General features: G+C 36.2%; 1 protein-coding gene across 2 annotated transcripts in view; it reads left to right on the forward strand.

The window, feature by feature from the left end:
* Positions 1 to 2,165: 2,165 nt before the first annotated feature.
* FBXO42 (F-box protein 42) overlaps positions 2,166 to 19,052 on the forward strand; it is an 85,229-nt gene continuing 68,342 nt past the window's right edge. The window contains exon 1 of one of the 2 annotated variants that reach the window (XM_006914321.2): positions 2,166 to 2,383. The gene's annotated coding sequence lies outside the window, so the exon portion shown is untranslated. Of the gene's footprint in view, positions 2,384 to 2,409; positions 2,973 to 19,052 lie in introns of those variants that run through there. The other variant, XM_006914322.3, reaches the window with a different exon arrangement.

The following is a 19,052-nucleotide window of genomic DNA, read 5'->3' on the forward strand; positions in this document are numbered from 1 at the left end:
TTAGTGGATGGACTCTGGAGGAAAACTTTTCCTTTACACTTATTAAAGAGGGAACAGCCACCCCTCTCATTCTAGCCTCATCCTTTGTCTCCTCTCCTATTATGTCCCAATAGGCCTTCATCCTGTAGAGAGATTATTCTAAAACACCATTTTCATCACATATCTTCCCTGACCCCAAATCTCCACCAACTAGGAGTTAATATCCAGTTTTCCTCCTGATATTCCAGACCATATATAAACTGACCTCAATCTTATCTCCTCCTGTTTGTCAGAAGCAACATTGTGTAGAGTTCAAGAGCATAGGCTTTGAAGTGAGACCACCTGGGTTCAAACCCTGCCTGTGACCACAGGTTGAGCTATTTAATCCCTGTGTGCTTCAAATTTATTATCTGCAAAATAAGCACAACAATGGCACCTACTTAGTAGTGTTTGGCACATAATAAGAGTACATGATAAATACTGTGATTATTATTAATTTTGCTTTAATCATAATACTTTTATGTTTATCACAATTTATAAATTTATATCGGTTGATTTACTTTATTGTCTGTCTCTCATAGTAGACTGTAGGGGTCTTTCGTGAGAGCAGGGACTTGGTTAGTTTAAAAATATATATATATATTACTATACATATCACATGGTTTGGCACATAGTAGGTGCTCACTAAATATTTGTTGATTGAATGCCCTCTTTGTTATCAAATTTCCAGTTCATTAACTGATTCATCAAGTATTTAGTAAGTCCCAATTGTGTGCCAGTCTCTATATTAGATGATAAAGCAGTGAACAAAACAGACAAAAATGACTGCTGTCTTTGAGGTAGGAGATTCAGGGTGGAGTGGTTCTGTATTTGAACCTGTTCTAACATGATCGAGCAGTTCTAAACCTAACTGGGCATCAGAATCCCTAGGGAGCTTTTCAGAAAAAGTCCAAGGGAAGAATAAGGTGGCCCCTGGAACCTACATTTTTACAAGGAGGCACTTAATAACTGGTCTAGTGTTTCTAATATTAAGCTCTACAAGATATTTTGGCGAGATTGGTCACAAGTTCTGTGACAATTTTTAAGCTTGGCGTTTTTAATGACATGATTTAAATATTTCATCAGTTATAATTGCCAAGTTTCTCTTTGGCAGTGACATTTCTAACTGAAACACCTGAGTTTCTTAAATCAGCGCTTTTCATACTGGAATTCCATGAGGTACTCCCAGGGGCTTCTGCATTATTCAAGCTTGAGGAACACAGATCTAGTGATTTCTAAGGTGAAGATGACCCAAGTCTGCTGCCCAATACCACCTTGCCCTTAAACTTGATGTGGGACTTGGGTTCTGATCCAGCCCTGTGTCCCAAGAGATATCCTAGAAGGTCCACTTTATCCTAGGGTATTGGGCTGGCACCTCGAGGTTCCTTTGGTTTTGGTTTTCAACGCAAACGGCAAAGTTGGAAACCTTTGGGGTCTGTATCTCTGGCATTTCCTTAAATCACATGCTGTTTGGATGAGTTCATGAAGGTTCTCACCTACACACCAAGTTGCTCCCTTGGAAGGGGGACTTTACTGGACCCCACCACCTAGCCTGGTGATAGTGATAGCGGCAAGTACAGGAGCTTGAGAACCAGATACGCCTGAGTTCAAATCCAACCCTGCCTCCTCTGTGCCAAGATGTGTGGCCTTGGGAAAATGACTGATACATCTCTGCGCCTGTTTCCCTCATCTGAAAAATGGAGCTAGTAAGTCACACGGTGGTTGCTACGGTCAGGGGAGGCGTCGCTTGCACAACCAACGCACTGAGTTTCCCTCTTTCAGTTGACATCCAAGAGCACTTCCAACCGCCGCAGTCCTCCCCGGTGCTCATTGGGCCTCTGGTGGCACGAATGAGTTAACTCCTGGCCAAACGTCTATCATAGTCTCAAGCCAATTGTCCCGGGCACTGCGAAGGAGGGTGACTGCAGACCTAAGGTCGGTTGTACTCAACTAAGGCAGGTGCCGAAGCGCGACGTTTCTCCACTCCAGCTTCGCTCCCCGGAGTGTCGTTCCAACCTCTGGAGAACCTCCGCCCGGGACCACGCCCCTTCCCAAAATGGCACCGCCCCTCGGCCTCCCCGCGCGGGCCCGCCGAGCTGACGTGTGCGTGCGCGCGCGTCCTCTGCGCCGGGCCCGGCGCATGCGCGTTCCGCGCTGTCTTCTCCTGGCCAGAGCAGCAGCGGCGGCGGCGTTTGAGTGGAGGAAGATGGCGGCTCCAGACTGCTCGGGGTCCCGCCAGCTGTGAGGAACCCCGAGTGCGGCAAGCGCGGCCTGAGGCGGAGCGCCTCTGCTCTGGCCCTGTCCCGGCTCCCTCACCGTTGTCGTCAGCGGAGCTAACCCGAGAGCGTGGCGTGGGCTGGGCCAGGTGAGGTCTCTCCTGCTCCTGGGGCCGCGGTGGGGACCTGGCGCCTCCTGCCCTTTATGCCCCGGGCCCGCAGCGGGCAGTGGGCGCCCCGGGCTCGGCTTAAGGCCCTGCACTCCGCGCGGGGTTTCGTGCCGGCTGGCCTGGAGACCTTGCTTTCGTCATCCTCGGCCTCCCTGGGTTAGGCAGGGAAGAGGAGAGTCCCTTTTCAGCCAGCCCTTGGGATGGGAGTGCGCCCGGCTCCTCTCTTCAAGCAAGGCGGTTCTCATCTCCTCACCGGGGCCACGAAAGGGTGTGTGACCAGGGCAAGGATGTCTGTAAGGATGTCAGGTAGCCTTTCGCCCGCCCCCGAATCTTTAACGCCTTGCGAGAGAAGCCGGAGTCCGGTGCCCTCCGAAATTGGGGCTGCGGCGAGGGGCCAGCATCTCTGAAGCTGCAGCTGCAAAGGGAAGATTTTGGAATTGGCTTAAAAAATAAAACACAAGCAGCCTTTCCTACCCTTTAGCTTTTTGAGTCTTCTCCCAGCGAAGTGAGAACTGTGGATCTCCTTGGTTCAGACAGTAATCCACGTTGTGACTCTGGAAGCCTTCTGGTGAGAATTGTTTGTACAGAGGGAACAGTGGAGGGTGGGAATGAATTTGTAAATGAAGAAAAAATTGTACAATCTTGATAGTGTCTGCAGAGTAAGTTCGGTGCTAATGAAGTCCTCTTTCGTTTGAAACCTTTGCATTGTTAAGATTCGGAATAGCCGATTGCTTTTACCTATAAAATCTCCCGAATATTATTAGGAAAATAAAAGCTTCATTTCCTAATGGCCAAAGCTTTTGGACTTTTCTGTGGTAGGATTCTGATTGCTCTGGATGAAGATTCAGACACATTACTAGTTTTCACTTGCTGGCAGTGCCATGGTACTATGCTTGTTCCATTCTGAGAACAACTTTTTTATTCAAATGTTGTTCAAATGCTAATTTAGAGGCTGATTTCGTTGCTCTAACGTAGGGAAGCTGGTTTGAAGCCTTGTGGTCTTTTTCTTGAGCAATGATGGCTTCATTGGGAATTGTGCTATAGGGAATTGTAGAAGTGATAGCTTTAGGTTGGACATACCAAATACCTTTTGTAACCTCAATTTGTTTTGCTTGTGCTTAGGAATGATGACATCATGGGTTTAAAGGGACAAGGAAAATTTGAGAGGAAATACCATTACTTAGAATTGAACATTTAAAATTCAGTTTGTAGCTTTTATGGTGATTAGTGATGCTCTGTCAAATTCCTAACTTAGAGCATATTCATGTGTATAATCTGATTGGGGTCTTTTCATTTGTATGTTGTCATTTTATACTTTGTAACTGTTTGCTTTTGACAAGCCAGGTATAGATATATTACTCAACCTACATTGATCCACGGATGTTCTGTCTATTTCAGAAAAGCTTTTAATTGTTAAAATGACAACTGTTTAGTTTAATGTTAGCTAATTCTTTGACCATTTTTTCCTTTTCTTAAAGCCATTTCCATGAGATTTGTATATTTACTTAGTACCTTTGCTAAGGACATAAACCTGAGCCACAACTCTGTCGTAGGAAATTGGAGAGCCACTCTATATTTCAATTTGCTAATAATAATAAAGAGTCTCAAAATTAATGCAGTAAAACATCCTAGTGATTTGACATTATGCCTCTTGGCATAATGTGTTGCATTGTTGTGCTAAATCATCATCAGGTATTGATGCAACTTGATGACATCCATGACATCATTCACTCCAGCATTTTGCATTTTGTAATAATTCTTTACCTTTTCAGAGTCACAAAAGGAACTAGAGCAGGAAAAATAGCTTAGGATGCTTCTTATGTCTGATTTCTAGAAGAACCTTAATTTAACACTGCTTTGTGTAGTTAGAACCCTTCTGTAAAATTCAGAGCTACGTGTTTCCTACCTATTATGAAGAGCAAGCATAGAAAATGCTAGCAGAACCTCTGAGTTTTACAATGGTATTGAGGTCCCAAGGAGAAGTTATCACAAAGATGAACAAATAGTGATGATCTTCGTGATTTTCAGGGTTATTGAGGTCATTGAAGTAACAACTCTTTATGAAACCAGAATCCATTTGGTTAAATAATGTCCTTCCCATTTTACAAGATTGTTGTGTGAATCGAAAGAGGTAACGTTTGTGAAAGTGCTGTGTAACATGAAAGGTAAATGTAAGATTGATTATTCAGTAATCAATTTTACGAAAACAACTACCTAGGGCCCTCTGTGTGCTGGGCATTTTGGGAAGTAGGTACTAATGATTCTAAGACAAGACAGCTTTTGGTCTCAAGTTTCCTACAGTCTCGTCGGGGAGCCAGACAAGGAAACCAGTTAAGTACTGTGTATTGTAGTGTAAGAAGTGCACTGAATCCAGCCAAGAGAGAGTCAGGGAAGGCGTCTCAGTGCCAGGATAGCTTTCCCCAACCTTTCCTGTTATTCTGCAGAAAAATTGACTTTTGTGAGTGACTTGCTTTTTATAAAAACTTAAAAATTTTTTTATCATCAGTTCTTTTCTCCTTTTATTCATTCACTGTCATGACACTTCCCACACAGTATGCCCCAGTTATGGTTTCTGCATTCTCACAAATTCAAGAGTCTTGAGAGAACCTTTCTGAGAGTGAGTCATACACACAGGCAACTAATGCAAACATTGCAGCTGCAATTAAAATATCTCTGATTACAGAGTGATGTTAACTTTAGAGTGATGATGCTTTTGTTTTTGTTTTGTAAACTGTCATGAGAAGCGCTGTATGATTTTAATTTGATCACATTTTGTTAATACATGTTTAGTTGTCAGTTGCTTAGAATGTTGACTATAAGGGGTTATTAGTACTGTCTCCTTTCTTCCAATAATAAAATGAGAAGGTGTTTTTCCTTTTTGGGTGAAGCTGACAGGTTAAGCCAGAGCTAAACTATTTTATAGAATCTGTTTATGTGGTTGAGTTTGCTTAGCATCTCTGGTATTGAACTTCTGTATCCCAGTACAAGTTCCTCATCTTAGTGCTGTAGTATTTTATAATTAATTTTCATGTTGTTTTCCACATTGCACAAATTTTCTGAGTTTTTGGATTGAGTAGAATCTTTAAGTGGTGCAGTATTAGTTGAACATGTACAATCTGTGTCTTAACTGAAGATGAGTGCTTTAAGGTTGTGGTTGCCGGAAAAATGAAGGTAATGAGTTTGTTCGTCTTCTGTATTATGACAGGTCGTTATATGCAGAAAGGTATGACCTACAGACAAGTCATTTAAAAATCGCCCAGTATTAAGCTCATAATACAGCTTACTTTTAAAATTGTTTTTTGTGACATTCTTTTACATGTCTTGTAAAATTATGACTTAGTGGTACTCCTGTAGTTTAATTTTGCATTTCCCTACTTATGCATGTATTGGATAGCAAATTTACTTTGAATTTTGATTTTTCCTGTATTTCTACTTTTTAATTTATTTTCTCTCAAGTTTTTTTCATTTTTTCCAGTGTGGCTGTTCTGTTTTGCTTCAAAGGTGGAAGTATCTTGTGGTGCTTTGATGCTTGTTTATATATATAAATCTGATAAATATATAGATCTTATATAAAGCAACAGTTACTTGAAAATTTTTATTACTTTGGACAGTAACTTATTTTCTCTTGTCCTCTGGTAATATATATTTGAGGTAGTTCATTTAACTTCTATAAAGGCAAACAAGTTTTAGTTTCAGCTGATAATATTCCCTTAGAATATTTAATATTTAGGATACTTTATTTTAGCTACTTTCAGGAATTCACTAATATGGCATACTCTTTCAAATTTGTTTCCTTTATTCTCATTTTAAATGTTTAATTCGTGTTAACTATTTGAAAAACAAGGAGTTTTTTCCAGAGTGAACCTCTTGGTGCAGTCTTTGGAGAAAGATTGATGTTAATTATGAATTCATCGATAGAGTTTTTACTAAATGTTGTCGCTCCCATTTGCTGGCTTTTCAGTGGAAGTCAAAAGAAAATGGAGTTATCCATTTATTTCAGTATTTCTTTCTAAAATTTTTGCTAGCGGTCTTGCTGTCTCTTGTCCAGAAGGAACAGTGTCTTGTCTTATCTTGGGATCAGGCACTATTGTGTTTGCAGTATGTTTCGCAGGACTGCTTTCTTAGCTTTTGTTTTGTGATACTTAATAACATCTCTCCAAACAGATCCTTTGGTCTAGTCAAGATCAACCAGGCTGCTCTCTTCTTTAGTATCTAAAGTTTTAAAGTTCCTGTGGGTACTTCAAATTTTGATTTGTCTGTCTTCCTTACCTGTCTCCTTTTTCTCAGTAAATGCAGTTCTGTCTTCCAAAAGCGTGCTTCATAAATCAATGGAGTTTTGGAATATAATTTTCCGTAGATATGCATGATGACAGGTGGGTTAGAATTTCACATTTTATTTAACTTGAAAGTAACTTACTGGTAGTGAAATCTTGAGGCATTATGCTAGGTGAAATAAACCAGACATAAAAGAACAAATATTGTGTGATTACACTTATGTGAGGTACCTAGAGAAGTCCAGTTCATAGAGACAGAGATAGAATGGTAGTTGCTAGGGGAGAGGAGGGAATGGGGAGTTAGTATTTAATGAATGTAGATTTTCAGTTTGGGATGATGACAGAGTTCTAGAGATGGTTGGTGGAGATGGTTGCACATCAAAGTGAATGTACTTAATGCCATTGAACTGCATACTTAAAAATGGTGAAAATGGCAAACTATATTATGTATATATTACCACAGATTTTAGAAGGTAGCCTAATAGTTTACTATGCTCTATGTGCTGGCTTGGTAACCATTTATTTTAACATAGTTATTAAAATAGACTTTGGCCTCAGGTAGACCCAGGCTCATCATACCCTAGTTCTGTTTAAGTCTCCTCATCTATAAAGTGAGGTTAATAATGCCTATCCTATGCTGTGGGACAATTAAATATGAAAATACATGTGAAAATACATGTCGCTGATAGCGTAACACATAGTAAATGCTCAAATCTTAAACATTGTTATTGTTTTTATGGAACATTAAAACTGGGACAAGGTGAACTTACCTCCTAGTTTCCTTATAGTGTGTAGTCCCCGTGGCACACCTGTCTTGCAGCAGGAACACATATTTTCTTTTCCCCTGTGCTTCTCTTTCTATCTTTGGAGAACTGGGCTTACGCATGGCTTCATTTCACACCACTGATCTGATGTCTCTTAGATCCATCTAGATGCTATCTTTCTTTTATGCCTCTTGGTTTTCCAGGGATTTTATAGGGCATATCCTCTGACTGAACTGTACAAGTGTTCACAACTGTGAAGTCCATTATTTCATCTCCTTCCTTAAGACAAAAACCTTCACCAACCAAGTTTCCTTTTTAACATTCCCATTTCTGTAGGTAGAATAACTTTATTCTGGTCTGATAGATTGTAAAACTGGGAATCATTTTTTTAATACTCTTTTTTATCTTTTGTATCCTGCCATCTAGTTCTGTATTATCTTCATCAGTATCCCTCATATTTCTCTGTTACTCCTCATATTTGCTGCCATGACTCTAGCCAGGCTTTTATGATCCAAAGGCAGACTGAATTAGTGTTATAGTTCTTAGCTGGTCTTGTTGTCAGTGCTCTGCCATTTGCTAGTTGTGTGATCTCAGTCTCCTTCATTTCCAAAAGAGAAATTACAATTCCTACCTCATGACATACGTGTAAAATATTCAACTAAATGCCTAACATATGGCGAACACTCAAACAGTAGCTATTATTTGAGTTTTTCTTCTTGGTAATCTTTGGAAATGGTTAAGATTGAGGTGACAGTATTATGACAGACCAGTCTTAAAGGAATACTATCCAAATGTTTCTCTTCTGATCAAGAACCTGGGATAACTCATTATTGCCTAGCTCCTGTACTTATTTTTGAAGCTTTCCATATGGCCCTCGTTGTACATTTTCAGCATTATTCTCCATAGCACCCATCATGCAGTCTATTCAAGTCAGGATAGTCTCACTGCCTCCTGTATTTATCATGTTTGTTTGTACCCTGGAACACGCATCTTCCTAGGTAGGAGGCATTTTTTTTTTTTCCATTTAACTACCCTGTCCAGCTCTGTAGACTCCTGTATGCACTAATGTTGAACCACTGTAGCCCTTGCAGTTAGGTTAAAGTTTATATCCTAAAATTATTATGCTAATTATTTCCTGCCAGATAGCTTTAAAAATATATATCATGCAATATAATTCATATGTAATATTTTTAGTGCCTTATAGGCACATTTTGTACTTACATATTAGGCACTCACACATTTATTCGGCATATACAGCAGGTCCTTGACGTTTTATTAGATGTCATTTCCTTATAATTTTGATGAGATGCCATAGAAGCTTAACTCTTGTTTATACCAATTAGCCTATGGTAAGTTTGGTTTTGTTATATGTTGTTTTGCTTAAAATTACATAACCTATCGATGACATTAGGTTGGACTTACTGTACTTTTGATTCTTATGGGTTGATGTTCCTCGTGAGCTTTCCGAAGTATTACATGACTCCAAGTGTTTGTTGAATTTTTTCTGCCTTTTTTGTTCATTGGCCCGTTCATTCACCAAACATTTATTGAATGCAACTAAGTGCTAGGCATGATTAAAAGTGTTAGGGATACAGTGGTTAAAAATAGGCAAGGTCTCTAATTTCCTGGATCTTATTTTGAGATTGGAGAAAGTAATTAATGAATGAACAAAATTTTAGATGGTAATAAGTACTACAAAGAAAATAAAATAAGATGATGTGATAATGACATGGGGCAGAAAGGGAAGACTAATAAGAGTCACGTGCCGTTTAACAACGGGGATACATTTTGAGTAATGCATCCTTAGGTGATTTTGTCATTGTGTGAACATCTTAGAGTGTGTTTACACAAACCTAAATGGTATGACCTATTACACATCTAGGCTGTATGGTATACCACCGTCATATACATGATCTGTCCCTGACAGAAATGTCATTATGCGGTGTGTGACTGGAATTGAAATTGGGTACTTTAGAGAAGGCCTCAATGACAAGGTGATGCTCAGCTGAAAGATAAACAAGGCAGGATCATTAGTGCTAAGGAACAGCAAGTGCAAAGGACCAAAGTAGGAACCAGGATCCAATCAGGATTCCCAAATTGCTTTTGATTGTTATTTAGCTTTTGCTTCTTAATCTAAAACAATCCTCTTCCCCAATTTTTTTCTTTTCCTCAATGACATTGACTTTTTGAATAGACTGGTCTAGATCTCTGGTAGACTCTTCCCCATTCATGATTTGTCTCAATCTTTCCTTGTGTCATTTAACTCTTTATCCCCTTTTAAGGCAAGTCTAAAGGTTTGATCATATATTCACATTTGCAATCTTTTATGACACTGTATACTCATATCACACTTTATGTCATGTTTTTCCACTATTATGATGCTAAATTTGATCACTTGATTAACGTGACAGTCTTAGATCTTTCCATTATAAAGGTTTCCCTTTACTTAAAGGTTTAAGTAATCTGTGGAGCAATTTAGCACAATATAGTTACTCTATTCCTCAACCATCATTTACTGTTGGTTTTAGTGTCCTTTAATGATCCTTGCCTCAATCAGTTTTTTCATTGGAGGTTGCAAAATATAAGTAGAAATGAAAATATTTTATTCTCTTACAACATCTTGTCAAAATGTATGAGGCTCTTTGAAGAATATTTTGTGTGTCAGTGAGGAAACTGGCTACATATGTAAACAGTTTTGATAGGAATATTGTGGGATTATAGAGTATTTTGAATTCTCCTTCCTGAAACACCATTTTCATCACACTTCACATTCACTTAAACTTAGTGAATTCTTTCCTAGAGACTTCAAAACAGATTGATGGGGCCCAAGACTGGAGTCAGGGAAGTCGAATGTTAGGTGTTTGCTACAGTACTTTAAGTGTGGATAATAATGACCAGCATCATAGCAGGGGTAATAACAATAAAGGGAAGGACATTTTGAAGAACGAGCTAATAGGGGAAGGTGAAAGTCTATATGCAAGATACCATATAAAGGAACATGCTACAGTTATTTTTTTGAGGATGATTTTAAATTAATTTCAATGATTGATTTATACTTTCTCTTTAAAAATGGAGTCATTTTCTTTTTCTGTGTAATCATAGGCAAATTAAATTTATCTGAGCCCTCAACTTGATTGGAAATTTTGAATTATATTTTATCTTTATTCCTTTGTCATTAATCCATTCCATTCATTTATCCTTTGTCTACTACTTCCTAGTTACTGAAGGCAGTATAGACATGAATTAGACATATAACCCATATTTGCTAGAAAGACAAGTACCTGATTATTATACATGTCAGAAAGTGAGAAGGAAATACTAAGAGAATTCAGAATAAGAAATTCCTTGTAGTTGGAGAAATCAGGGAAGATTTTCTGGAGTAGGTGGCGCTTGAACCAGCTTGAAAAAAGGCCAATTTGCACATATAAAGTTGTATCCCAAAGTACCAAGAGCAAAGGATCATGTAGGTAGGAAGGAAGAGGCTCTATCAAGATTCAATTTGGCTGAATGATAGAAGACTAGACTGGAATAGGGAGAGGCATACAAAAAGTGAGGTTAGACTCAGATTGTGGAGACTTTAAACTGTGGATCAGTTTGTCAAAAAATTAAACAGAATTACCTTGAGATCCAGCAATTCCATTTCTGGTTATATCACCAAAAAAATTAAGAGCAGGAGCTCAAACAGGTATTTGTATATCAGTGTTCATAGTAGAATATTCACAATAGCGAAAAGGCGAAAACAACCAATGTCCTTTGGTAGATAAATGGATAAAGAAAATGAGTTTTATATACGTACGGTGGAATATTATTCAGTCTGAAAAAGGAATGAAATTCTGATATAACTACAACATGGATAACCTTAACGAATTTATGTTAAGTGAAATTAGCCAGCCAAAAACAGAGCAAGTATTTTATGATTCCACTTATATGAGGTACCTAGAGTAGTCCAGCTCATAGAGACAGAAAGTAGAATAGTGGTTACCAGCAGCTGAAGAAGGGAGGATGGAGAGTTAGTGTTTAATGGGTATAGAGTTTCCATTTAGGGTGATGAAAAGGTTCTGGAGATGGATAGTGTTTATGGTTGTACAGTGTGAATGCACTTAATACCATTGAAATGTATACTTTAAAATGATTAAAATGTTAAATTTTATGTGATATATATTTTACTACAATAAAAAAACGCAGTGCTAAGGACCTTCGATGTTGAAGAATAGGCATTGAGGAATCGATGAAAGCTTTCGATCCATATTTGCACTGTAAATATTAATCCTGAAGCAAAATAAAGGATAGATTGGAGAAGGAAGGAGTGAGCAGTGTGAAATCCAACTAATCCTCTGTATTGCAGTAGTTTCTTTAAGAGGCGATTTGGCTTGATGAGCAGCAGTGGAAAGAATTGGGAGGAATGGTGAATGTGAGAGAAATTTGACAAAAGGAAGAATGAAAGATGACTCCTAGGCTTTGAGTCAGGTAAGCAGGGAGATAAGCGGATGGCTGAGAAAATGTTCAATATGAATTAGGTGTCAGCTGTCCAGAAGGCAGTTGAAAATAGGAGAATGAGGAGATGTAGTTCAGGAGAATCAGGCCTAAAGATGAGTTTTGGAGTGATTAATCTTTTCATCCATCCACCCATCTGCCCGTCCGTCCATCCCTCCTTCCCTCCCTCCCTCCCTCCCTCCGTCCATCCTTTTGAACAAATAAATGTTTAATTGAATCTGCCTTTTGCCAGGCGTATTAAATGAACACATCAGTCTTTAACCTCAAGCTTCTCACAGTCCGATGAGTCATTCTCTTGGCAGTTATATTTGAAACCGTGTGTTTGCCTACGGAGAAGGCGTAGCAAGGAAAGAGAAGGCAAAAGTGGAATTTTAGGGGCTGCCTCCACATTTAGTATATGAAAGAATAAAGGAACCTCAAAATGAGGGGCCAGAGACAGTAGAAACCAAGGGAAATGTATAATGATCCAAAATTAAACTGAATTTGAAGAATCAAAATAGTGGTGACAGATAAAGTTGGAAAATTTCAGAAATTTGTTCTTTAAAATAAATTTAAGATTTGCTTTTCACTTCACTTTGTCCATAGGAGTGATGGCAGTCTGATCTTAAATTTCTTTTTGTGCTATTTTTCATATTTCTGATCCATTCTGATTGAGATTGAATTACATTAGTGGGCCAGTCATCTGTGCTTTCAGCTTTGGATTTCTGCTGTTATCGGCAGAAATTCCCACTTGGACTTTTTGTCCTTAGTTTTTACCTAAAAATAAAATACTGTATTTCTTCGATTTAATTTGGCCTGGCTCATAATTCATTTCTTTTTTATTGTGATAAACTATACATATCATAAAAGTAACCATTTAGCCATTTTTAAGTGTACAGTTCAGTGGCATTAGGTATACAAGTATCCAAAGGTAGTTGGTTTCAGGACCCCTGAGAATTCTAAAATCCAAAGATGCTCAAGTCCCTTATTATAAAATGGTATGCTATTTGCATAGAATCCACATACATCATCCCTTATACTTTAAGTCATTTCTAGATTACTTATAATACTTAATACAATGTAAAAGCTTTGTAAATAGTTGTTATACTGTATTTATGGAATAATGACAAAGTAAAAGTCTGTGCATGTTCAATATAGACTAAACCATTGTAGACCTAACTACATAGTACACGTAAGCAACAACCTTTTTTTTTAATACTTTCCATATCTGTGAATATGGAACTCATGGATACAGAGGGCCGACTGTCTTCACATCCTTATGTGAATGATAATACATTTCTTTCCTATTTATTAAAAAACAAACTTTATTCCTAGCAGTTTTTTCATCTTACTCACATGTAAAGTGGATTGTTTCTTTAATTTCACTGTAATATTTAACTTAATTAAATTGAAGTACCCAATAGAGTGATTCAAGAATATTTTCCTACTTTCTTTAAAAAAAAAATACCATGTTTTATACCACATTTTACAGAAAAATATTTTTAGGGGCAATAAAATCTTTTTAACTTTTCATCTTGCTTTGTCAAGTTTGTTCTTTTGCCATATTTGCACCAGAATTTTTTTTAAAGTAAAATATAAGACACAGGTAACAGTTGAAACCATATGTGTTCCCCTTCTAATCTCAATTGCCTTTATCTCTCTCTAAAATAACCAAAATGAATTTGGTGTTTATCATTCCCATGCATGTTTGTTTGTATATTTTACTATGTATTCATAACACTATATATTGACAGTATTGTTATGCAGGTGTTTACTTACTATAAATGACAACTTATTTTTAAATGACCAGTATTGTACAAATTAGATTCTATTTTATGAAGTCATTTTTGTGAATGTAAAAAATGAGTTGAACCATGTCTTTCTTTACTAATGTACATCTTTTTATTTTACTAACAACTTCCCTTACTTTTTAAGTCTAAAGTTAATGTAGCTTGCTTTAAACAAAGTATACATTTTAGAAAATGAAATACACATTCATTTATTTCATGAATTTAATGAAAGTGTATTCAATAGTACTGCAACTAATTTTGGAATAACTACTGCTGCTAAACCAGCAGAGGAGGCTCAGCAATGTAAAAAATTGCCAATGTCAATTCTGACTGGAAAACTTGAAAATTTAGTTCAGAAGTAGGATAAATAGAATAGTCCTGGTGATTCCATCTTTACATATAAATGACTATGACTACATCTCGATTAGTCTTAAATTTGATATTCATACCACTGCAAGTGAATGATATTAATAATAAAATTCTTCATAACATCTAAATCTTAAGCCTTTCCCTCTAACCCTGCCACCTGTACATATATGTGTGATGTTGAATTTAAAAATCATTTTCTGGTAGGCAGCAAAAATTTGTAGAATTTGGTGCAATTATGTTGTTTGGAATCTGAAAAGTAATTTTTTTCCTTCAATTCTTTAAGTTTACAGGTAACTCCTGGTTCTGGCCATGGCACTTTGTAAATAAAAAGTAATACTGAAGATAATTATGCTAATCTATTGTTTTAGTTAAGTAGGCGTTTCTTTATAAAATTAAAATAAACACTGAAATATAACTAGGCTTCCTTCAGTTACTGCTGCATTTTATAAAATTGATGTAAAGAGAACTTGTGGCTAAGCTGATTTTAAGAGAAAGTTTTCTTAGTTTTAGGTTTTTTTAATTGGAATACTTTAGTCAAGAAGTCAACTGTGGGTCATTTTGGAGGAAAATAAGAAAGAAGAATATTTTTTTCTAGTATAAAATAAGATGAGCATTAGTATAAATAAAATGCCTAAGTTTAGTTACTTTATCAGTAAAATATAGTTTCTATACTACTTCTTCATAAAAGACCATAATTAGAAAATTATTTTTGGAAATTTAAAAGAAAATACTTCTTTTTTATTACATACAAAGTGTTCTTCTCCACTCAGAAGGCAGAAATACTTGTACAAAGTAACAAACCACCAAAATGAAATGAGTTTGTAAAATTATTTGGAAATCAAGAAATAGATACTTATTACATGATGAAAAATAGTTTCAGGAAATTTTAGAGAGAGCAGCATGAGATTTTAAATTGTGGGATGATACTTGACATTAAAAAGATTACAGAATATATATAAATGCCTAGAAGTAGAACTGCTGGGTCATAAGGCATTTCTATTTTTAATTTTTTGAGAAACCTCCATACATAGTGGCTGCACCAGTTTGCAGTCCCACCAGTGTATGAGGGTTCCCTTTTCTCCACATCCTCGCTAACACTTATTTGTTATTTTATTGATGACAGCCATCCTGACGGGTGTGAGGTGATAGCTCATTGTGATTTTAATTTGTATTTTTCAGGTCCTCTGTGACATTGAGCATCTACTCATAATTCTACTGGCCATCTGTACATCCTCTTTGGAGAAATGTCTATTCAGGTCCTCTGCCCATTTTTAAATCATATTATTTGGAGTTGTTTTTTCTTTTGTTTGTTTTTTTGTGTTACACGAGTTCTTTATATAGTTTGGATATTAACCCCTTATCAGACATATCATTGGTGAATATCTTCTCTCATTTGGTAGGCTGTCTTTTCCTTTTGTTGATGCTTTTCTTTGCTGTACAAAAACTTCTTAGTTTAATGTAGCCCTATTTGTCTGTTCTTTACATTTGTTTCTCTTGCCTGAGGAGATACATCCAAAACATTATTATTAAGAGCAGTGTCAGAGTTTACTGCCTATGTTTTCTTCTTGGAGTTCTATAGTTTCGAGTGTTACATTTAAGTCTTAAATCTGTTTTGAGTTTATTCTTGTACATGGTATAAGAAAGTGGTCGAGTTTCCTTTTTTTTGCATGTATCTCCCCAGTTTTCCCAACACCATTTATTAAAGAGACTGTCTTTACCCCATTGTATATTCTTGCCTCCTTTGTCATAAATTAATTGAACATATAGGCTTGGATTTATCTCTGGGCTCTATATTCTGTTCCATTGATCTGTGGGTCTTTATATGTTAGTACCATGCTGTTTTGATTACTCTAGCGTTATAGTGTAGTTTGATATCAGGTAGCATGAAACCTCTAACTTTGTTCTTAAAATTGCTATGGCTATTTGGGTATTTTGTTGTTCTATATTCCTTTTAGGATTATTTGTTCTAGTTCTTTGAAAAATACCATTAGTATTTCAATAGTGATTGCATTGAATCTATAGATTGCTTTGGGTAGTATAGACATTTTAAAGATATTAATTCTTCCAATCCAGGAGCATGGTTTATGCTTCCATTTATTTGTATCTTTGATTTCTTTTTTTAACATTTTATAATATTCTGAGTATAAGTCTTTTACCTCCTTGGTTAAATTGATTCCTAGGTGTTTTATTTTTTGATTCAATTGCAAATGGGAGTTTTCTTATTTTCTCTTTCTGATAGTTTGTTGATATATAAAAATATGCAACCAACTTCTGAATATTAATTTTGTATCCTGCTACTTTACTGAATTTATCAGTTCTAATAGTTTTTTGGTGGAATCTTCAGGGTTCTCTTGTAATATCCTGTCATCTGCAAATAATGATAGTTTCACTTCTTCCTTTCCAATTTGGATGCCTTTTATTTCTTTTTCTTGTCTGATTGCTGTGGCTAGGACTTCTAATAAAATGTCAGTGGTGAAAGTGGATATCTTGTCTTGTTCTCGATCTTAAAAATGCTATTAGCTTTGCTCTGTTGAGTATGATGGTAGCTGTGGGTTTGTCATGTATGACCTTTATTATGCTGAGGTATGTTCCCTCTTCTCACTTTGCTGAGAATTGTTATCATAAATGGATGCTAGAATTTGTCAAGTGCTTTTTCTGCATCTGTTTATGTTTTGATTTTTATCTTTCATTTTATTTTTGTAGTTTTTGTTTTATGTGACGTAATTGATTTGCGGATATCGAACCAACATTTCATCCCAGGAATAAATTTCACTTGATCATAGTATATGATCTTTTCAATGTATTCTGAATTTGGTTTGCTAATATTTTGTTGGGGATTTTTACATCTATGTTCATCGGGATATTGGCTTGTAATTTTCTTTCTTTGTAATGTCTCTCTGGTTTTGGAATCAGGGTAATGCTGGCCTCATAAAATGAGCTTGGGAGCTTTCCCTCCTCTTAGATTTTTTGGAATAATTTGAGATAGATCGGTGTTAATTCTTCGAATGTTTGGTAAAATTTACCTGTGAAGCCATCCAGTCCAGGACTCTTTTTTTGAAGGGAGTTTTTTGATTACCGATTAAATTTTGTTAGTAGTTATCGATCTGTTCAGATTTTCTGTTTCCTCTTATCTCACTCTTTAAAGATCATATGTTTCTAGGAATTTATCCCTTTCTTCCAGATCGTCCAATTTGTTGGCATATAGTTGTTTGTAGTATTTTTTTAATAAACTTTTGTATTTCTTTGGTATCAGTTGTTGCTTCTCTTTCATTTTTTATTTTACTTATTTGGGGCTTCTCTTTTTCTCTTGTTGAATATGGTTAAACTTTTATCAATTTTGGTTATCTTTTCAAAGAACCAACTCTTGGTTTCATTGATCTCTTGTACTGTTTTTTTTTTTTTAGACTCTATTTCATTAACTTCTACTCTTTATTATTTCCTTCCTTCCACTCACTTTGGGCTTTGTTCTTTTTCTGGTTCCTTTAGGTGTAAAGTTAGATTGTTTGAGATTTCTCTCTCTCTCTCTCTCTCTCTCAATGGTAGGCCTATATTGCTATGAATTTCCCTCTTAGAACTGCTTTGACTATGTCTCAGATTTTGGGTCATTGTATTCATTTTCTCAAGGTATCTTTTAATTTTTTTTTTGATATTATTGTTACCTATTCATTGCTTAGTAGCATGGTACTTAGCCTCCATGTGTTTGTGTGTTTCTCAGTTTTCTTCTTGTAACTAATTTCTAGTTTCATACCATTGTAATTGGAAAAGATGCTTGATATGGTTTTAATCGTCTTAAATTTATGTGATTTATTACGGAAAACATTTTATGTGTGTTTGAAAAGAACGTGTAGGCTGCTGCTTTGGGGTGAAATGCTCTAAAAATATAAATTAAATCCATCAGGTCTAACGTATCATTTAAAGCTTCTGTTTCCTTTTGATTTTCTGTCTGGATGACATATCCATTGATTTCAATGGGGTGTTAAAGTCCTCTACAATTACTGTATTACTGTCAATCTTTCCTTTTATGTTTGTCAATATTTGCTTTATATATTTAGGTGCTCCTAAATTGGGAGTGTAAATGTTTACAAGGGTTATATCTTCGTGTTGGATTGATCCCTTTATCATGATGAAATGTCCTTCTTCGTCTCTTGTTACAGCTTTGTTTTAAAGTCTGTTTTGTCTGATATAAGTATTGCTACTCCAGCTTTTTGTTTGTTTGTTTCTATTTGCATGAAATATCTTTTTCCATCCCTTTATTTTTAGTCTGTTTGAGTCTCTTGATCTGAAGCAGGTCTCTTGTAGACAGCATATGTATGGGCCTTGTTTTCTCATTTGTTCAGCAAACCTGTCTTTTGACTGGAGCATTTAATCCATTTATATTTAAAGTGATTATTGATAGATATGTAGTTTTCGACATCTTATTATTCATATTTATGATGTATTTTTTTCTTTCTTTCTTAAAGAAGTTCCTTTTAACATTTCTTGTAATACTGGTTTGATGGTGATGGAACTCCTTTAGCTTTTTCTTGTCTGGGAAGCTCTTTATCTCTCCTTTGATTCTAAATGATTAACCTTGCTGGGTAAAGTAATCTTGGTTGTAGGTTGTTGCTTTTCATCACTTCGAATATTTCATGCCAATCTCTCTGACCTGCAAAGTTTCTATTAGAAATCAGCTGACAGTCTTATGAGAGCTCCCTTGTAGGTAACTACTTTTGTTTTGCTGCTTTTAAGATTCTCTCTTTGTCTTTAACTTTTGGTGTTTTAATTATGATGTATCTTGGTGTGAGCCTCTTCGGTTCATCTTGTTTGGGACTCAGAAAGGTATTTTTATATGTTTTAACAACTAAAACCACTTTTTAAAAATTTTATTTTTTAATTAAAGTTGACAGTCAATATTATAGTAATTTTAGATGTATAGCACAATGGTTAGACATTTATATAATTTACGAACTCATCTCCCCAATTAGTCTACTACTCATCT

This window comes from Pteropus alecto, unplaced genomic scaffold (assembly GCF_000325575.1).
Source record: "Pteropus alecto unplaced genomic scaffold, ASM32557v1 scaffold125, whole genome shotgun sequence".
In the NCBI taxonomy this organism is placed as follows: domain Eukaryota; kingdom Metazoa; phylum Chordata; class Mammalia; order Chiroptera; family Pteropodidae; genus Pteropus; species Pteropus alecto.